Below are 22926 nucleotides of genomic sequence, written 5' to 3' on the forward strand. Positions count from 1 at the left end.
GGTCTGCTCCTGTATTAAAAAATCAGTGGGAAAAGTTCTCTCTGATTTCAGTGAGTTTTTGCAGCTGTATGAGGACTGTTGGCACGACTTCCAAAGTTTCTATGCATCCCAAAAGGCAGAGAGCAGCAGGTTTATTTCTGGTGTAATGCCTATTTATCTATCAATCGCTGCTAGAACTCCAGCAATTAACCAGCCAATCACAGGGATCCACAGTTCCCATAAAACACCCAGGATATATAATAAAATATATATATATGTATATTTTTTACTTTTAAGAATGAATTCTTATGAGTTGTAAAAGTTACATAAATAAATAAACAAAGCAAAACAACAACACCCCCCACCCCACCCCCCCGAGTATCCACTCTAAGGAGAAATGGAGGAACAGAAGTATAGAGAAGACTGAAGATCACATAGCTGATATTATTCTTAATTTACAGGAAGGCATTTTGGTTTTGATTCATTTTTTTACTCATTTCTATATGTCCTGCTTCCCTGGAAGGTCTAAACTGCATTGAAATTGATTCCCCTGAAACTGCAAGGTCAAAATTCAAGGCTTTGCTAAATATCTGCAGTTCCCACTGCCTTCATCTGGAACTTGTACCACTCAAAAACAGCCTCCTTGTCTAAATTGGCCAGGGAAACAGTGCAAAGTGATAAATCCCCCTCTGGCTGAGCCAAACTCCATGCTGGAGTGGTAAGTCTGATGAAGAACAAGGAACTAAACTCCATTCTTTACCATGGGAATAGAAAGCTCAAGCCTTCAGGCAAATTGATCAGCTGATAGTTGGTAATTAGCACAGTACTTGTGGCAGAGGCAGGTGCCTAATACATCTCTTGCTAAGTTTCAGCATCATTCAAGGTTTTGTTTGCTGGCATAAGTGCAACTAAAAGCAGCAGTTGTGCATGGAAGATTTGTAGTCAGATTTCAAAAGCAAAGGCCAAACAGTCTCTTTTGGTGATTACACTGTGTTTCTAATGTGAACTGCATCACTGCTAGCAAAGAGCACTTCTCCAAAAAAAATAACCCTCTTTAATCCAAGTGAAAACCTAAAACTACCGATAGTGACATCTGGTGGCACCTAAAAATGTCACATTTGAAAGTAAATCCTTTCTTGGTGCAAAATGAAGATTGGCAGATTGGCAGTCTTATGGCCTGACACTTTTCCAGCTGGAGTTAATAGAAGTCTTATTCAGTGATATGAAACTGGCGTATCAATGAACCCCCCCTTCCTCACCTCAGCCAGAGATGCCTATGAAACCTCAATCCACATGCAGTTGTGTCATGGTCTCCATCCCATCTGTATGTCGAGGGAATGAACAGAACACACAAATGCTTCTCAGGGACTCTTTATATTCCCTATGGGCACTGCACAAAATACATCATGTAAATGTGACATACATATGGTGATTCAAACGAGAGATCTACGGAGGAATAAATGTGGATACAAATGGACTTTGGCACTATGATATATGACACCTCTCCAGCCTGGAGAAATATATCAGGTGTCTTCAATTAAAATAATAATAATAATCCTCTCAGCCCTGTTCAATTCAAGCCAACCATTTAATTCAGTTTTCAGTTGATCGTAATAACTCTGGTATAGTTCCTAGAATTCCCTCTGAGTAACCTCTGCTCTGCCCACTGTTGCAGAAACATTTGTCTGGTCTTACATCCTCTGGTCCCTTCTTCAGTTGCATAGATGGCATCTTGGCTATTTTTCCTGCAGGTCCTGAGACAGACTCTCTGATTAGTGTCACAGCAGAAAAACAAACTGTGGTATAGGAAGGAGAAAGAATACTACATCTGCTGCTAACATATTGCTCTCCCCAAAAAACTATGATGAGATTGCTGCTAGTGTCCAAGTTGAAGAACCAAGTTGAGCGACTCACACATGTCATTCTGCATGTCTCCATTTTGGTTCTTATTCTGTTAACCAAGATGGTAGCCAAGGGCATGGTTGTCTTGATATGGAAGTGAAGAAATATTTTTCAGTCTGAGACACTCAACTTTGCTTTCCCAGAAAGAAGCATCATCTTTCTCCACTACATTTCAAGTCATATTTCTTTGCAAGAGAAACTTCTAACATACAAGCAAGTGTGAATTGCAATAATAGCCTCTCCAAGCTAAAACACACTGCTACATTTGAGATGAAGCATTGGCACCTCCAGATGACCCTTTTCATAGCAATATTATTTCTATTACGTCATCTGTAGAGACCAACAGGAATTTTGGGACCCTACTGAGGTAAGTGCTACCATAGGAGCATATGCAGATATGCTGAGGCTCAGGCAACTGTCATGTTACTTTCCTGTTTTCCCTGAGGTATTGGTTGGAGCTATCTCTGCTGAGGACTTCTCAGAAAGCATCACATGCAGCTAAACCTGAAACACATGTGCATGCATGTAAGTGTGCACACACATAGGCAAAGGAGGGTTGATGCCTTTATATAAATCAATAGTAATGTCTGAAACTTAGGTATAAACAATTCCCCTATCAATTGTCAACTGCTCTCTTAGAAAAACAGGTTGTTTACCAAACAAAATGTATAAAATTGAATAAGCTTTGGGTTTATACATTGCGTATTAGGATTAACTTACAAATAAAACAGATACGTACATAGTCTTCCCCCCTGTCTTGCTGTTAAACCTGCTCAAGTACAATATTTGGACATTTTTCAGCTTGCTTTACTTTCCCACACTTCTGTAGCTTCCTCACCTCTGATCTTCTTTCAAAGATGGTTTCTCAGTCTCTGAGGGATAACCATGATACACAGCGCACATCTCCTGGAGCTGGCAGAGCTTGAGAATGGCAACTTCTCAGTTCTTTTATAAACCTTCACAACCCTGCCAGCGAGCAAACAGCAAGGAGCCTTCATAGTGAGCAGCAGAGCAGGTTTTGATTCAATAGCTGACTGATCCTCAGATTTAGGTGAAAGCAGCAACGTACAAGTTTGTGCCCAAATGGTACCAACACTGGGACAGGAAACAAATATTTTATTCTCGCTTCAAGAAAGCTACTGAGTCCTCCAGGCAATCCTTAATGCCTATATTTACAATTTCCTCACTCATCTATGCTTTGATTGACTCAGTTCTTGGAGGATGTGTACGTTCAAGCTGCCAGGCAAAGAACCCAAGGTGAAAATTTCCTTTGGAGGTTCAGAAATATGAACTGTCACAGCTGAATTCTGGATGTCTCTGGGCCCTTGTAGCTGAATTGTTTTTCCCTGTTCTCAGCATATGTGTGGACAGAGAGCGCTCCAACCTAAACTCATTTTTTCTTCTCTATTGCTTCTTTTCTTCTGAGTGGCTTACAAGGTAAATACTACAGTATCAAGCATATGGATTACACTAACAAAATAGATGGTTTCTGCCTCAACAAAACGTTCCTGTAGAAGATAGAATACTGTTAGATAAATTAAGGGCTTTAACCGATATATGTAGATCCTCCAAACTGCCAGAAAACCTTGAAGATTCCTTCCCAATCAAAAAATTTAAGACTGAAACTGGTTGTAAGAGAGTTCCAGTGGAGAATCTGTCTTACTGACTACTCCAAAATGGTATCACCCCTCTAACTGTGCACCTGTTTGTCATAATTGCCTCAGATAACCCTATATTTTGGACTTCACATGTGCATTCATAAATTTAGGAAATACTGTGAGCAGGTTACTAATTCAGGGGATACTTAAAATACCCTCTTGTGTATTACCTAAGAAACATATAAAAACTTTGCTTGGGAAGTAAAGACATAACACCACTCTTGGCTTTTGATAACAGATGAAGATTTTTGGCAAATGAAATGAATCCAGATGGCGATTAGCAAAAAAACCCCTTTTTTTTCCGTGCTGACAAGAAAACCAAAGTTCATTGTTATATTAAATGGATTACAATACCAATTCCTGAGTTCCTACTTGGAACAGACAACAAGGGGAGCTGTCTCAGCAAAAAGTAGTTCTTGGATAAGCTGTTCAGTGATTTTCATTTTTGCCTTCAGGCATGAGAGATTGAAGAGTTTACCTTCTTGAAATTGGAAGCAGACGCTTGCCAATAGAGTATTAGGATCTTGCACAATAACGGCAGCAAAGAGGAGATAGCAGAGGCAAAATAAATACACAAAGACACCGGAGTTGTGTGACTGCTTAAATAAGTTTCTGCAAACCTTTTTTTGAGGGGGGGAAACTTTTGCAAAAGATTCTGGACTGAGATTCAGAAGGCTTGTATGTACTTCCCAAATTAGTTACAGATTTTTTCTATCAATTTTCGTACAGAACTTGAGATAAAAAAGAGCACATAAGAGCTTAAAATGCAACTTAAACAGAAATTAGGCACATACATCAAAAGAAGAGATCCAAAATCTCTTCACATGTCTGCTACAATGCTGATGAATTCAAAGATCTTTGAGTCTGGGAGAGATGTACTGTATATCAAGCTTACACCTCACATCTGAAAGGCATTGACCTTTTCATCACAAAAACCTGTTAGCTGCATGAAGCTCAGCCATTGAGCATGCCTAGAGATGCTATCACTTGCCTCAGGCTGTTTGGTATTCACAGACCAGGTGTTTTTAATTCCTACAAAGACTGTGAGGCAGAATTGACCAAGCTGAGAGAAATCATGGATTATGGGGGACAATAAGGTCCTTTGTAAGACTTGATGAGGAAGTCTTACATAAGAAAGACTTGATGCTAAAAGTCATAAATGAACTCTGCAAACCCAGTAAAATAAGCTTAATAAATCTAGGAAGAAAAGCGTGCATTTAAAATTTCTCATTACATGTGGCAGTAACAAAAGGTCTGTCTTCTGCTTGTTCTTAAATTACCATGTGGATATATCAATTTTGTGAAAAACACAATACCAAGGCAGAAGCGCCTACAGAAGTGTGGCTTGGGTGGGACTTAGCAGAAAGGAGAGCACTGAGAAAAGCTTAAAGAGCAAAGGGTGGACTAGGCAAGCAGAGACCCAACAAGCAGGGAGCACATGTAGGAAACAGCAGGAGCAAAGAGCTAATTTTTGTTAAGAGCAGACCCATGGACAAGCCCTCAAAAACAGAGATGGTGGCACAGCATTTGTGCAGCCTTAGAACCATTGGAAGTTGTTGGTCTGAGGTCAAGACAAAGACTTATCCTTGAAGGACACAGTGGGCAAAGTGCTGTATGTCTGTTTTTAAGCTGTCTTCTTAAATCTCACCAACAGTTATCTGTCTATTCAAATAAATAAATAAAAATAATCACCATCATAAATTAAGTATTTTGTGTTTGAACACAACACTGTTTACATGATTATGGCTTGCATGTAGAGAGGCCTGGTTTTGTTTGACATATGTGCTTTAAAAAAGTGGGACAGTCTTACAACCCCAGGAGGGTCTTATCACAGTATCTAAATGTTTGTTATGATTTGAAGGGTGCTGGGTGCAGGGTAGGCCAGGGGGTGGGAGGAGAGACAAGACAGCAGAGAGTCCAAAGCCAGAGGTGTAAACTCATGCGTCAGTTTCATAAATGAAGAAAGAATGAGAAGATGGATGTAGGTAGTGATTCTGCCACGGATGCTCTTGTTTCCCAGGCAGAGCAAACAGGATCTATTTCTTATAAAGGACAGGAAATTTGAAGTGAGGTGATTCAGGCTTGAGTTGGGAGAGGAGTAGGTTTCTGAAGATATCTTGAGCAAACAAGAAACATAAATTCAAGGAAATTTCCAAAAGCAGTTCAGCACTTGAGAAGGTAAGGATTAAAGCAACTGGTATGTATAATCTATAATTGAGTTTTCATCTCTTCTTTTGCAAACCACTGTTTCATCCTGATTTGATAGATTAAAGATACTTCTTTTAAATCTTGGCTGGTATCAAAGTGATTTTAGGGTATTCTGACAAACTTGTTTCCTTGTCAGATTGACAAATATGACAGACTGAAGTGGAATGCCTCTTTATGTACCAGGAGAGTCCCAAGAGTTGGGAAACATAATCTGAACACTACTCCCAGACACTGACAGCTACAATACAGTAAACCAATTTCCTGCTATAAACTTCAACATCTATTCTTTGGGTAGGAGATAAAGAAAATCACGGTGCTCAAGAAAATAACACAATTGTCATTACAGAGGCTCCATTCAGGACTGACGCTGGGACTAGATGCAGGACAGGAATATGCGTGACATTGGACCTTCTCTAATAAGTATCTGACACTGTGGCACTGCTTTAAGGTCCTAAACTAATCTTCTATCTGACCCTGTATTATGCAGGTTCATAGGATCAATTGATGCTAGATCAGGCTCCACACAGTACAATCTCACCACTTAGGTCCTATCTCATCTTGAAAATTGCATCTAAAATTGAAATTTTAAATTTCGCTATAAGATCCAGACATTTCTGGTGAGCTGGACAGTTCCAGACTTTAGACAGTCAGGCAAACTTGAACTTTATTTGCTCAGAATAAGAAATTAATGTTTGTCACTTGGTGAGTAGTATGTATTTCACAGAGAAGACAGTTTAGAACTAGTTCATTTTGGCTACCACCATGTTAAAAGGAAATCTGCATATGGTCTGATTGTTCTAGATAATTAGGAGAGTCACTGATTTCAGTGGGTGTGTTGTTAAAGAACTGTACAGTTATAATGGCTGACAGTTTCCAGGAAACTATCTGAAAAGCTGTCTTGCAGTATCTTTCCAGAGTCCTAAATTTCTCATCCCTTAAGAGTATGACTTCAGTATTCAAGCCCATAAAAGAGTGATGTATGAATTTTTGGGATAACTACTTATGACTAGATGGAATTTCTGGGCTGATGTTTTACAGTGACTCAAGATCTTCAATATTACACTGGAGACCTTCAGTGCAGATGTTTGCATATGAAAACTGTTTTGTTCAATATCCACATGCAAATTTATATTCACAATTTATTGCTTTAAATGTGATTTTTTAAAAAAATATATTACATAATAAAAAAGTTACAGATCCTAATTTAGCAAGCTTTTGCAAATAATAATCAATCCAGCCAAATAAAATTATTTAACTAGGATGGAATGAGTGCTTACTGTGGAACAATATATCACTAATGATTGGAACAGGTGCACAAAGTGTCTTAATAAATCAGTAACCTGGAAAACACATCAATTATTTTGAAGGTTAATGGATTTTTTTGTTTGTTCTCCAAAAATCATGAAGATATTTTCCTGAGTACTTCAAACTATTAAAAAACAAACCAAACCAACAACCCTGATAAAAAACTTAAGGTGGTTTATAAAGAAGAATAAAGTATTAGTGACACAAAAATAAGCAGAATGTATTTATGACTGGGAGCAAGTAGAACTGTTGTAGCATGATATATATTGGACTGTAGATAAGATATTATAAAGAAGCAATTGGAGTTACATGTCCCATCTCATTTGAAATTAATGCAGGTCACAAATATTCATCAGAAACATTTTTTAGGGAAATTTAGCATTTTTTTGGTGAAATTCCCTAGTGGCAAAGATTTCTAAAAACCAGAATGGGAATCTTGTCAAAATATGATGTAGTGACTAATCTGATATTTAAAATACTTGTCTGCAATCTAGCAAACCCAGGAATTTTGACATTAATTTCCTAATCAATAAGCTGGAGGCATATAAGCTTTTGAGGAGTCTTCATTTAATTTCAGAAGAAAAAAAACTTTGATCTTTTCTTGAACAGACTGAATACCTGTTTTCCCATCTACACACTTACTTATACTTTTGTCATACAAATCTCCAAAGGATATATGCAAGAGAGAAGTCACACAACAGCACAAGCTGGATAAGGATGTATAATGTATGATTGCAGCAATATTTTTTTTAGAGGCTTTTTAAAATCCAACAATAGGGACATGGAACTTAAATAAATACACAGACATACAAAATAAAGTCAATATAAGTGGGTTTAGATGCTCTGTAGTTTTGAGAAACAGGTTGCTTAGAAGTTTATGGCTGTAATTTTGGGCATCCACTTTCATTACAAGTTGAATGCAAAGTCTTTAACAAATGTCAGAAAATCAACTAATACGCAACAGATTTTATATAAAAGAGTAGATTTTAAACCAGATATTTAAAAGAAATAAAATGTAGTTAAAATCACCAAGAGTGAAGCAACGAGAGAGAAAAAAAAATGACATATTCAGACTTTAAGGTATTTTAATAAAAAGGGAACTCTTGTTTTGCCTTGTCTTTCAGTATGTTTTTGAACTTCCAGAGAGACTGAAGAAAAGGTAGATTTAAATAGATCACTTGGAAACTTAGACAGTAGAAAATTTCACCCCAAAAAAGAATGTTGTTAATGAAGATGATGATTGTGTATAGGTAAATTCCATAATGGAAACTGATTTGCAAAGTTAATGTTATTTCTAAAAGCCATTTATTTTCTTTACTGTCTGAAAAGGAAAAATTACCTGTGTATATTTTTATCATGCACTGTGTGGTTGCCTATTTTGACTAAATTATGTGCATCTCACATTTGAGTTTGTTTTCTCTTCACGGTTTATTCTACCTTTAAATATTTTGTTGTTAAGTATACTCAGATGTAAATCTCTTAAACTCAATGAAGTATTTCAGGTTTATAGAGGCAGAAGCAAAAAAATGAACATCACAGATTTATCTACAAGTTCTTAAGGAAGGAAGGAAGGAGGGAAGGGACTGGGGGTGGAAGCAGAAACATCAATACTTATCTCTGTTGATTTTTTTCATAGAATCATTTAGGTTGGAAAAGACCCTTAAGATCACCAAGTCCAACCGCTAACCTGGCACTGCCAAGTCCACCACTAAGCCACGTCCTTAAGGGCCACATCCACACATCTTTTAAATACCTTCAGGGATGGCGACACAGCCACTTCCCTGGGCAGCCTCTCCCAGTGTTTGACAACCCTTTCGGTGAAGAAGTTTCTCCTAATATCCAATCTCTCACATCCTGGATTCTTACTGTCTAGAAGGATGTTAATTTTCCTTTGCTTTGAATATATCAGAAATGCTTTTAACTTTCACATAGTTCATTAATTATTTTGTCTAGGGAGTTTAGTTCACCCGGTGATGAAAAGGGTCTATTTTAATTCCTTGCAGTCCAGAACGGACCCTTTGAAATGCACCATTGGGCTCCTCGGGGCATCCTCCAGATGGCAGCAGCAATCGTGCCGTATGTTCCCTGTGGCAATTCACAACAATAGCAGGACAAATTAAAAATAGTTTGTCATTTTGAAAGATATATTTAGTACAAAGTATTTTTCAAGCAAAAGAGCAGGGATGATGTGCATCTGGAGGCAGAAGATTAGACAACTTTATAGCAGGAGTGGCAGAGATATATGGTGCTTCCATATAATACAGCGTAATTTAGAGAAAAGAAATTGACCTGTTAGACAAAGTCTGAATATGTGACTATGATTCATACAGGGACAACTGTGGATCAAAGAGATAGACAGAGGACTAGAACAAAAATCCCTCAGTTTCTTCCTGTCTCATCTGAAGTCAATTCAATTCTTTCCTGTCTCGTAAACCCAACATTTTACAATAAACAAACCCAAAACTAAAAGTTAACTAGACTCCATTGTATAACACAGCAAATTGATTAAGAACTGTCATATAAAGTGAAATATTTCAAATAATGGTTAAATTAAGAGTTATCTTTCTTACAGAAACCCTGCAGCCCATAGTCCAGTTCAAGTCTGAGCACCATGCACAGAGAAATAACCTTCAGACTCCATTGCTTTTGATCTTGTGTGAGTCCAACAGCCTTCTTTTCCCCATTATCCTGTAGTTAGTATTCATGTAATCCTGCTTTCTTACTCTCAAGATAAACAAGCAATTGACAGTCCCTTCATTTTCAGCCAAGCTTACAATTAAAAAAGCTGCAACCACTTTTGCAGACATAATTAGAAGCATGTGGGAATTCTGGTTCCAGCCCTCTACCATGGCTGTCAGCACTGAAGCAGAAGATGTGTCTAGACTGCAGAGAGAGAGGTGATGGAAAGTCCTACCTGAGCTGTCTCTAGCTAATTTGGATTTCAGTCATAGAGAAGATGCATGAAAGGGACATCTGTGTAGTTGCACCAACCAAAAAATCACTCTCATGACCTTGCTGTGTCAGCTTTGTTATCATTTGTACTCAAACAAACACAAAGAGCTAAATGTTTTCCTCCTTCTGTTCTCAAATTCAGACCTATTGCTAACACCAACTATGTCTCTGTGGAGTCAATACTACTCTTCGAAAGCCCTGATGCTACATATGCTATGGGCCAGCATCCAAAGGCAGTAGGTGTTCACAACACCTAGGCTATCCACATCTACAGCATAGGTTTTAATCCAGCTATTCCTGCACAGAGTCTGTCAGTGCCAGAAGAGTGGCATTCCTCATATGAAGACTTTGAAAGATATAAAATACAGTTATCCCACTGTATTTTCCTTTGATTCACAGTGATTTAAAAATATGAATTTAAACTCTAAATTGAAAATGTCAATTTGGTGTTCATCTGTTGATGTTCATCATGCCTTTCTCTGACTGATTAAGGAAGCCAGTGTTTCCTCTTTGTGGGGATAACAGATCACAGTAATCATCTTTTGACGAATTAACTGATTGAGAGCTTTAAAACTTTAATTTTGATGGATTTTTCTTAGTCTTTGAATCACTTTTGTGACTTTTTTTCTCTTCCTTTTGCCAACTTTATGCTGTTTTAAAAATACTGTCACCAGACTTGTATGGAATATTAAATTCCTGTTTCAGCAATGCCACACATGGGAAGAAAATATAATAATTTCCTTATTTGCTGTCCTCCGGATAACTAGACCCAATGAATCTTCTTGCCACAGCATTTTAACTCTGGAAAATGAAAATTTGTCTACTGTGACCTCAAAATGCTTTCAGGAACCACAGCCTGCTACTATAAAAATCTCATTTGAAAGAGAACTTCTGCATTTTTTGTTCCATTTTGGGTGTGCCTGTATAAACATGCAGTGCAATACATTACAGGAAAAATACGTGAACTTTTGTATTTTATTCAGGAAGACACTACATTGGAAAATATACATTCCGAACAAATGAATAGATTGACAGACATGGGGAATAAGGGAAAAACTAAAAATGATTGGTTGGCTGACAGAGGATAACAACTGAGAAAGAAGAAATACAAAATATTAGAAATGGGTCAGTTGTAAATACCTGTTAAAAGTATTTTAATGAAGATATAGATTTAACTAGTAGTATGAAAATGAAAGTAGTGAAATTGAGATTGAACATCTGTATTTTTTTTTTATCAATGTGTGATGCTGTAGAACATTTTCTAAAGGAAGATTTGTCTCTTGGGACATTTTAAGCCTAGACTGGAAAAAATATTTAGATGGAAATAATCTTGCTTGGGTAGAGATCTGGACCAGATGGTCTCATTATTTCAGTAAATAAATAATGTAATGAGTCTATAATACCATGATCTATTGAGTAAGCAAATGCCATTTTTCATTACCAATTTTCTAAAGATACTTTTTGGAAGCAAATGGTCACTCTGAATGCAAAACATAACTCAGCTTAGACTTTAAAGGAACTTTAATAAGAAAACAATTCCATCTTCCAGGAAGTCTGAGTAGATATGAAATTAAAATATGGTTCTACCTCTTAGCCTCAGAGCAGAGATGCATCTTGGGAAATTTTCATATAGCATAGCCTACGGTAAACCAGTTTCAGTGAAAAACATACATACAAAGTTAATTTTCTAGGACTTTATCTGCTACCTTTTATAAAATATTGTGGGAACACATTGATTTCACTGGTATTTGAATCAAGCCCTAATTTCACTTCTAGAAAATAAAATAAACTGTAGACTCTAAACATAATGAACCCTTTAGAAAAAAACAATAGTTTTATTCATCCACAAGAAAAATACATTAAAATAACATAAAAGTTGTATTGCAAAGCAAAAGATGTGAAGGAATTTTGTTAAAAGTAATACTTACCATATGGCATACAACACACTGACACAACGGAGTACATTCAAAAAGTAGTTAAGGGACACCCTGTAGTGTCTAGGTGTAGGGTGACATCTGGTAACTCTTCTTTCTTGACTCAGAGTTTAATTTCATTTGATTTTGTGCCACAATCCTCCTTTTAGTGTACTGAACTAATTCCCTATTTCAGTAGGTGGATTGAAATACACTAAAATGGACTCAGTTCAGAGAACAGTTTAAAAAGAAGCAGATATCTACACAGAATTTTCATATAAATTAAGATTTTTCCCCCCCTTGATGGAGATGATATACCCACTGAATAGCAATAGAAGGTTTGCTGTCACCCAGTCTTTTACAAAACACAGAAACAGTTATTTGGAATTGAAGCATATTTCCTAATTATCTGTTGGCCATCAACCTAACACCCAAGTGCTAGATTGCTTTGCATCTTTCTCACCAGGTGCTGTTATTGAAATGTCTTCCCTTTGTGGTAGACATGCAGCTGTCTGTTTAACCACATAATGCATAACCACAGGTTTTGTTTGCATACTCACCCACCAAACATATGGTGCCTTGATGTTTCCTGTGTTAGTTGACCAAAGTGCATCTGAATGGTTCCTCAAAAAAGTCAAATGAATTATGGTTACTGTTCAGTTGTCAGATGACCAGTCCCTCTAAGTGCAGATAAGTTGCACTTTTGAAGTTAAACCTCAAATATCATAAACTTGCTATTCTGATGCAGATACTTTAAGCCCCCTTGGTTGTCTCAAATGGCACTAGAAGCCTACACAATCCCCTAAGCACCATTTCAGGCTTCCTACAACCTCTCCTGTTGGGTATGGTTCTCCTGTAAGTCACCATCATATCTGCCATCCCTTTGCAGATAACTCAGATATTCTAGGGCAGTGGTCTCCAACCTTTTCTTATTGTGCAACCCTATCAGTAAAAAATTTTTGAGCACACACCCCTAATATATGTATATTTATTCATTCTTAAAATATATACATGTACCACTTTTAAAATATTATGTACATTACAAAATATACACAAGTAGAAATTAGAAAAGAGTGAGATACAGTTGAAATAAACACTATTTAAAGTATTTTATTTATGAATAATAGAAAATATATTTTCTTCCTGCACCTCAATGGATTGTCTTGCACATCCCACTTAGGAGATCAGCAATCTAGGGTATCTCATATGATATTAAGCATGTCTACACAGCCAACCAGGCCCTGTTCAAGGACTACAATGAGTCTTGTCATTTAGCACACATTCGAACACCTCATTGTAGGCATTTTACCCCAAACAGTATTCCACCTCATCTGTCTTCATCTTCATGGCACAGAAGAGGCAACAGAGGACAAGAAACAGAAAGAAACCAATTCCTTTATTCCTTCTTTTGTATTTCCTCTTCTCCTAGGGCATTAAGTCTTTCCATCAGCTATCTGTGAAGAATCGAACTAGCAGCTGATGTACAAATCTGAAGAAAAAATGATGTTGCTGTACATATACTAGTGAGTGAAACAGTGGCATGGCATTTTCACTATTCATATTGCTGAATTCTCATAAGAGCTCTTGGCACACTTTAGCCTGGGATACTTAGCACTTTTACACACTTTTCCAAGGCATAGTCCAAAGTCTCTGATGGGTCAGGGAACTCTGTTTTGGGGGTCAAGAGAAGCCAAATAAGCCAGTTAGCCTCAAGACCAGAAAAATGTCATTAAAAAACATGGATTCTGTCATGAGCAGACACAGGTCCTGAACAAATTCCTCAGCACCTTGGAGTCTGTGAAACGGTTATATTCAATAGATAGTTTTACCTCTGAAGGCAACTGGTGGCTAATGTGTTGACAAGAGTAACAAGAGTAACATATCCTGGAGAGAACTTGTTCAAAAATGTTCACATAATTATTGTATAATCTTGACATTGAGCTGGTATTACTAATACAAACCTCAAACAAGGCTCCTCAAACATGACCCTTTAGCATCATTCCTTCAATGACCAAATTTATATAGCTTGAGTACAAATATTTTAGCTCCTTATCTGTGTGGTGGGTTTACTCTGGCTGGATGCCAGGTGCCCAGCAAAGCCACTCTATCACAACTCCTCCCAATCTGGACAGGGGAAACATTACAAAAGGCTTGTGGGTTGAGATAAGGACAGGGAGAGATCATTCACCAATTACCGTCATGGGCAAAACAGACTCGACTTGGGGAAATTAGTTTAATTTATTATCAATCAAATCAGAGTAGGATAATGAGAAATAAAACCAAATCTTAAAAATACCTTCCCCCAAACTCTCCCTTCTCCTCAGGCTTAACTTTGCTTCCAAATTCTCGTCCTCCTCCCCTCCAGTGGTGCAGGGGGACAGGGAATGGGGGTTGCGGTCAGTTCATCACACGTTGTCTCTGCCACTCCTTCCTCCTAAGGGGGAGGACTCCTCACACTCCTCCCCTGCTCCAGCATGGGGTCCCTCCCACGGCAGACAGTCCTCCATGAACTTCTCCAACGTGAGTCCTTTCCATGGGCTGCAGTTCTTCATGACCTGTTCCAGTGTGGGTCCCTTCCATGGGGTGCAGTCCTTCAGGAACAGACTGCTCCAATGTGGGTCCCCCATGGGGTCCATGGGTCCTGCCAGAAGCCTGCTCCAGCGCAGGCTTCCCGTGGGGTCACAGCCTCCTTTGGGCATCTACCTGCTCCGGTGTGGGTTCCTCCACCGGCTATAGGTGGATCTCTGCTCCACTGTTAACCTCCATGGGCTGCAGGGGGACAGCCTTCCTCACCACGGTCTTCACCAGGGACTGCAGGGGAATCTCTGCTCTGAGATCATTCTTCACTGACCTTGGTGTCTGCAGAGTTGTGCCTCTCACATATTCTCAATCCTCTCTCTGTCTGCAGTTGCTGTTGTACAGTTTTTTCTCCCCCTTCTTAAATATGTTATCCCAGAGGTGCTACCACTGTTGATCGGTCTTGGCCAGCAGCAGGTCTGTCTTGGAGCTGGCTGGCATTGGCTTTATCAGACCTAGGGGGAAGCTTCTAGCAGGTTCTCACAGAAGCCACCCCTGTAGCCCCACCACTACCAAAACCTTGCCATGCAAACCCAATACAATCTGAACTGGTCTCTGGTTTTTCCATACACTGCTTTAATCTTGTACACTGTACATGAACTTCTCAGCTTAACTGAAATTAGATTCCCACACAGTCCCTATCTATCTTCCTCTTCTGTCTTTAATTCAGTCCCTGCCTGTCTCATCTCTAATATCTAACTAAGGGCTAACACTAACTCCAAGACAATCCTTATCTGAACTAATCTACAGTCTTTTTCCCTTCTGCTTCTTACTTTATATTCTCTGCTAGCCTAAAGGTTTGGCAGAGGGGAGATATCTACTGACGGAAGGTGCCCCTCAACTGGACTACTTCTTCCAAACATTTCATGTTATCAACAGTGTCATCTCCAATTTACCAAACTTGAGTTTAGGTAGCTGTCATTCAACTAGGTATGTATTTCCCTAATAAAACAAGATAATTTGGAATGATAATATCTATTTTAGTGGCAAAATAACAGAGAATATAAAATGAACCTTTCTGAGTTAGAACAAATATCCATCTAGCCCAGTTTTCCATCTTTGAGAATGGCTCAGTAACAGAGGCTGATTGAACAATAAAAAAGAACCACATATATTTAAGATAAATCCTTCTTTTCACATACTGCCCACCAGTTTCTGGTGTTCAGTCATTTGGGACAGAGATTATATCTGAACCATGTTTTAACACCACCACCAGATCTATTCCCAGTGAAAGTGTCTGACCTTTTAAAACTCATTTATGCTTTTGTTCCTAAAGCAATCTATGGCAATGGATTCCACAGCTGAATGATGCACTGTGTGAAAAGAACTTATTTTTGTTTGCTTTAAACTCTCTTCCTAATAATACATTGGGTCATCCTTAGTTCTTGTATTGTGTCAAATAGTGAATAATTTTTCTTATCGCTCTTCAGCACGTCACTGTGATTAACGTCTTCCTCATATTGTTAGCAAACTGAATTCTAGTCTATTAACTGTCTCCTTTTGTGAAAGCTGTTACATATTTCTGATGATCTTTCTTTCACTTCTCTTCACTTTTTCTACTATATCTTATTTCAGATAGGTGTACCACAACAGTACATATTATGCAAGACATAGGTGCACCACAGATTTATGCAGACTACAGTGATGTTCTGTGCTCTGCTGAGTGCTTAAGATATTACTGTCACCAATACCAGTAGCATTGCAAAGTTGTCTGCTACTATGATTTAACAGAAATGAGAATGAGGATAAAGAAGAGAATACAAAATAAACATTGTTGTCACAGACATGTTACTTGTAAGCACTCAGTGTAGTATTCCCATTTAACCTATGCTGTCTCATATAAATCTCTATATATAACCTGTCTCATATATCTTCACATGTAAGTACGTCTTATCAGCCTAAGCTTTTCCCTTTACAATTTTCTGTTTACTTTAAAAAAGATTGTTTAAGCTGACCAGGTTGGGGAATTCAGTGAGTTCTTAAGAGATAAAGAAAGAAGGAAAGAAGGAAAAGAAATAGAACTGTGAACTTGATCAGAAGTTCACCATGACTTCTCTCAAATTCTCAGCAGAGTGGTAGGCGGTGTCTTTTTCTGTGATTAGTGTTTATAATAATCTTAAAGTTGATGAGGACAAAGAATATCAGGGACTGTTTTCTCCTGTAGCAGAATGAGCAGATGAAGAGAAGGATTTTGAATGCATTTATGTTCTAGCTGTTGCCCAACTGCAAGTGATCTAGCAGGATAAAATGTAGACAAAATAATGACTCACTTTGTCATAATCTGCCTGTTTTTTCACTTATACAGAAAATAAAAATCAGGTTAATTAATCTGTAGGAGAACATTGAGTTGAAAATGCTTCATTAGAATAATGTTTTAACTTGAGAATTGCCTGTGATACCTTGAATAATGTTTTGGCTATCATGGTTCTATGTTGCTCATAGGAAGAACAATTACGGTGGATCTGCTTTTTGAAAACTAGTCATTCGTCTGTTATTTAGTGAATTGGCTGGATCTGTTTGTTTAAGAATATGGTTCAGTTTAACAGGAAGTAACATTTTGTGGATGGACAATAAGGACAATAAGAAGTCCAGGAAGGCTGGACGTTATTCAAGGAGGAAATCTCAAAGGCGCAGGAGCAGGCCGTCCCCATGTGCCGCAAGTCGAGCAGGTGGGGGAGAAGACCGGCCTGGCTGAACAGAGAGCTTTGGCTGGAACTCAGGAAAAAAAGGAGAGCCTACCGCCTTTGGAAGAAGGGGCAGGCAACTCGGAGATTACAAGGATGTTGTGAGGATATGCAGGGAGAAGATCAGAAAGGCGAAGGCGCAGCTGGAACTTAAACTGGCCACCGCTGTTAAAGACAACAAAAAAAGTTTTTATAAATATATCAGTGACAAAAGGAGGGCCAGGGAGAATCTCCCTCCTTTGTTGGATGCAGAAGGTAACCTTGCCAGGAAAGATGAAGAGAAGGCAGAGGCACTTAATGCCTTCTTTGCCTCAGTCTTTAATAGTCAGACTGGTTATCCTCAAGGTATTCAGGCCCCTGAGCTGGGAGAAGAAAATAGATGCAGAGTGAAGGCCAAGCAAGTTGTTGAAGAGGTGGCAGTCACTGACCTGCTCCTCCACCTGGATGCTCACAAGTCCATGGGCCCAGATGGGATCCACCCGAGGATACTGAGGGAGCTGGCAGAGGAGCTGGCCAAGCCACTCTCCATCATTTATCAGCAGTCCTGGTCAACCGGGGAGGTCCCAGATGACTGGAAGCTAGCAAACGTGACACGCTTCTACAAGAAGGGTCGGAAGGAGGATCCAGGGAACTAGAGGCCTGTCAGCCTGACCTCGGTGCCAGGAAAGGTCATAGAACAAATCATCCTGAGTGCCATTATGCAGCAAGTGCGGGACAACTGGGGGATCAGGCCCAGCCAACATGGGTTTATGAAAGGGAGGTCCTGTTTCACTAACCTGGTCTCCTTCTATGACAAGGTGACCCACTTAGTGGATGAGGGGAAAGCTGTGGATGTTGTCTACTTGGACTTCAGTAAGGCCTTTGACACTGTCTCCCACAGCATTCTCCTGGAGAAGCTGGCTGCACACGGCTTGGATGGGTGCACTCTACGCTGGGTTAAAAACTGGGTGGACGGCCAAGCCCAGAGAGTGGTGGTAAATGGAGTCAAATCCAGTTGGCGGCCGGTCACGAGTGGTATTCCTCAGGGCTCAGTACTGGGGCCGGTCCTGTTCAATATCTTCATTGATGATCTGGATGAGGGGATTGAGTGCACCCTCAGTAAGTTTGCAGATGACACTAAGTTGGGTGGAAGTGTCAATCTGCTGGAGGGTAGGAAGGCCCTACAGAGGGACTTGGACAGGCTGGATCGATGGGCCGGGGCCAACTGGATGAGGTTCAACAAGGCTAAGTGCCAAGTCCTGCATTTGAGTCACAACAACCCCATGCAATGCTACAGGCTGGGGGAGGAGTGGCTGGAGAGCTGCCTGGCAGAAAAGGACCTGGGGGTGTTGGTTGACAGCCACCTGAGCATGAGCCAGCAGTGTGCTCAGGTGGCCAAGAAGGTCAATGCCATCCTGGCCTGTATCAAGAATAGTGTGGCCAGCAGGACCAGGGAGGTGATAGTGCCCCTGTATTTGGCACTGCTGAGGCCGCACCTCGAGTACTGTGTTCAGTGTTGGGCACCTCACTACAAGAAGGACATTGAGGTGCTGGAGTGTGTCCAAAGAAAGGCAACGAAGCTGGCGAAGGGTCTGGAGCACAAGTCTTATGACGAGAGGCTGAGGGAGCTGGGGTTGTTTAGTCTGGAGAAGAGGAGGCTGAGGCGTGACCTTATCCCTCTCTGCAACTACCTGAAAGGAGGTTGTAATGAGGTGGGCGTCAGTCTCTTCTCCCCAGTAACGAGCGATAGGACGAGAGGAAACGGCCTCAAGCTGCGCCAGGGGAGGTTTAGGTTAGATATTAGGAAAAAATTCTTCACCGAAAGGGTGGTCAAGCACTGGAACAGGCTGCCCAGGGAAGTGGTTGAGTCCCCATCCCTAGAGGTATTTAAAGAACGGATAGATGTGGTGCTCGAGGACATGGTATAGTGATGGACTCGGCAGTGTTAGGTTAACGGTTGGACTCGATGATCTTAAGGGTCTTTTCCAACCTTAACGATTCTATGATTCTAAGGAAGAATCCAAAGGATAACAGCAAACAAATGAAAAGTTAAAAAAACCCTACAAACCAAACCAAACTAATATTGCTTTGCTAATGTCTGAAATCTGAAAAAATTTGCAAATTAATCATTGCTTAATGCTTGTTTAACAATAGCACTACTCACAACAAATTTCACACTAATTTAAATTTTAAGACACATGCTTATCTGCAGTGTACATTTTTAGGTCTATACCCTTTTCCATCATTGATTTTCACAAGGAACTTAACAGGCACAAGCTTCATTTTCCTGTCTCTAAAATGGGAATTATTCTGTATTTTTAGGAGGGATCTTATACTAGTTGCTTTTTACATGCAGTTTTCTATTTTCCCTGGTAACATGAATAGTCAAAATCTTTACTGGGTCACACAAGCCCTCAGCTCTTGGCATGCTATGCTTGTTTTATATGTCCTTATTAAGTACCAAAACGTATACCCAAGAGGTAGCCTGCAAAACAACAACAGGATGCTCATTTAAGACAAAAAGTACAGCAGCCAAAACAGGTTGATCTCCCTTTTGACCTCAGCAGTTCCGTGTATTTTTACATTATGTACTCAGTCAGCTCTTTAGCTAAGTTTACCCAGCTGAACCTGAAAGAGTGGTGTTCTAGGCAGTACACTCTGATATTAGAAGTGTAATGAATCTGACCCACCTAGCTAAATTGCATTTGTACTCTGATTTAACACTTTGGAGCCACACTCACGGTCAGACAACTGTCACCATCAAACCTGCTCTTGTGATGAGTGTCTTGCTTACTAGCCATTTTGGCATCACAGCGGCACTTAGCACCTTTACTGTTTTCAGAAAATCACTGTGGGTCTTCAATGCACTTGAAATTCAGGGTTTTTTTTCTACTGAGATACCTATATATGAATGTGAGAACAGACTTTTAGCCTTCTTCACCTGTAATTTTGAAAGGATTAAATTAATTGGGTGCATACTTTAAACAGAACATAAATTAGAATTGCAAAAATAGCTTCTTGGCTTGTGAATCCTTTGTGGGACTGATTTTTTTTTTCATTTCTTACTAGTATAGAGCATATTGTCAGAACTTAACTTATAATAAATAACAGATAATTAAAGTACACTCACTCACAGCAAGGCTAAATTTGACCCTGTATTTATGAACTGACAAGCCATCTAGGCAGCTACTGTGCCTCAGGTGGTGCTATTGTATTCCTAATCATACTTACTGTCAATTAAAAAAAAGAAAAAGTAGAAGTTGCTAACATAATTATTACAATGAAAAGAAAAAGTCATTCCCACAATAGCACTGAAACAGCTAAAAGGTCACAGACTGTCTTTCATTAAGAGTCTTTTAAAATATGATTTTTAAAGCACAATGAACATAAATATCCATTTTGTTCTTGCACAAACTCCCAGATCCCTGCAAAGGTGTTGTAATGAGATACTGTTTTAGTGTAATATTTCTTCAAAGCAATAGGCCATAGTTAGTTCAATCTGTCCCCATACAGAGCTCATTTCATGACTGTTACATCTGCATTTTTTTTACAGAAAAGATGAATTTTAAACAGAGGCCGAGGAGTCAATAATGAGGTATCCAAATTCTTCCCATTGTCTTTAATTGTGCATTTTTACTGAAAAGGACATGTGAGCTCTATATTCTTTTAGTATTTCACACATGTCATAATTTGCAAATTATTTTTTTTTTAATCCTGAAAGCCATTATATTTGTCTTTACTCATTTGGGTGGTCAAACACAACAAGGAAGCATACAGAGGGTGGAAGCAAGAATGGGTAACCTGGGAGGAATACAGAAACATTGTCCAAGCATCCAGCGATGAAGTTAGGAAAGCTAAAGCCCAAACAGAATTGAATGTGGCCAGGGATGTTAAAGACAAGAAGAAGGGTTTCTGTGAGTACATAGGTGACAAAAGGAAGACTAGGGAAAATGTTGAGCCAGCGCTCAATGAGGAGGGGGACTTGATTACACAGCACATGGAAAACACTGAGGTACTGAATGACATCTTTGCTTCAGCCTTTACTAGCAAGACCAGCCTTCAGGAATCCCAGGTCCCAGAGACCAAGGGGAATGGCTGGAGCAAGGAAGATGTATCCTTCGTGGGAGAGGATTAGATCAGGGAATACTTAAGTGAATTGGACATACGTAGGTCCATGGGCCTTGATGGGTACCCACTAGTGCTGAGGGAGCTGGCAGATGTCATTGCAAGGCCACTCTCAATAATCTTTGATTGATCACAGCAACTGGGGGAGGTGCCCAAAGACTGGAGGATGTCACTCCTATCTTCAAGAAGGGCAAAAAGGAGCACCCAGGGAAATACAGACTGGTTAGCCTCCCCTCAATCCCTGGGAAGGTGATGGAGCAGCTAGTCCTTCAAACCATTTCCAGTCACATTAAGGACAAGAAATTCATCAGGAGTAGTCAGCATGGCTTCACCAAGGGTCATGACAGGGCAGAGCGTACCCTCAGCAAGTTTGTTGATGACACAAAATGGGAGAAGAAGCTGATTTTGTTACTGACCTCTTGGGCTGCAGCTCAGTCCATTTTTTTAATCTTAAAATTGGGAATCTAGACCAAGCAGAACCAGTCCAGGTAGAACCTAATTTAATCTTACATCTGAAGGTTTTTATGTGGAAAATGGAAACATGGCTCTCCAGAAGGTCACTTACTGCACCTGTCTAGGGATACAAAGCTTTGTCCTGAACAGACATAAAACAGCCGAACAAAACAAAACAAAACAAAAGAACTGTTGTACCAGGGAGTGGCTACTTCAATACTTTTGGAACAGACAATATTTAAAAGCATGACTGAGGCCAAATCCTCCTCTTTTCTTCAATTACTAGAGCATCTTTGGCATTCAAACTGGAAAAAATATCTGAAAGGCAAATAATTTTTAATCCAGAAGACTTCAGGGACTGTGGTGAGGAATGCAGAATTACAACCTGCATAGGACAGACCACCGAAATTCAGAAAAAAGCTGCGTCACAAGGTGATTTGTATGTAGGCAGAATTCAAAGGCATATCCATCCCGTCTCAAAAACTGTGCTTCTTGGGTTGCTTTGGAAGAGTCCTGAAACCCAGATACTTTTGATGGAGTTTCAGCAGAAAGCCTTTCCTGAGAGTTTTGAAGTGAAAATTATGGGAATTTCCCCAACAATTACAATTATGGGTAATTTAATGTAACATCAGGAAAATAGAGATCATGAGTAGGAAGCTTTGTTACACAAGTACAGAGCAAATATTTAGTGTTTTCTTCTCTCCCCAAATGTTTATCTGATTACATATTTTCTCCTCTGCAAGTGGAACACATTAATAATTTTCATTTGTGTATATCATGCTGTAGCTGATGCATATTTTAAAGAATGAGAGTCAATTTCACCTGTGGTTCAGGTCCAGCGTTTTCAAAAGAGATACAACATGGACAAATTAGATCTTTTCTCAAGCATTCCCGTATCTGCCCATTTCTGTGCTGAATTCAATGCCAGTATTGCATTTGAAGCACTTCTATTTACAACTATGCTGTTACTCATGCAGAAGCTGTAACATTCAAGGTCGTGACTCATAACAAGGAAGATCAAATTTTCCTGCAGTTTCTTTACCAGTGTCTGCCAGTAAGTTCCATTAGTTGTTTTAGTGTTTCAGAAGCTCTCTCCGTTTCTAAGCACGAAGAAAAAATACCTCAGTCCTTTACAGGCCTTTCTTCTTTCTGCTTCCTCTGAGATCTCTCAGACTTCATACAGCTGATGAT

Source organism: Platalea leucorodia (genome assembly GCF_965183815.1).
Source record: "Platalea leucorodia genome assembly, chromosome: 3".
Classification (NCBI taxonomy): Eukaryota; Metazoa; Chordata; class Aves; order Pelecaniformes; family Threskiornithidae; genus Platalea; species Platalea leucorodia.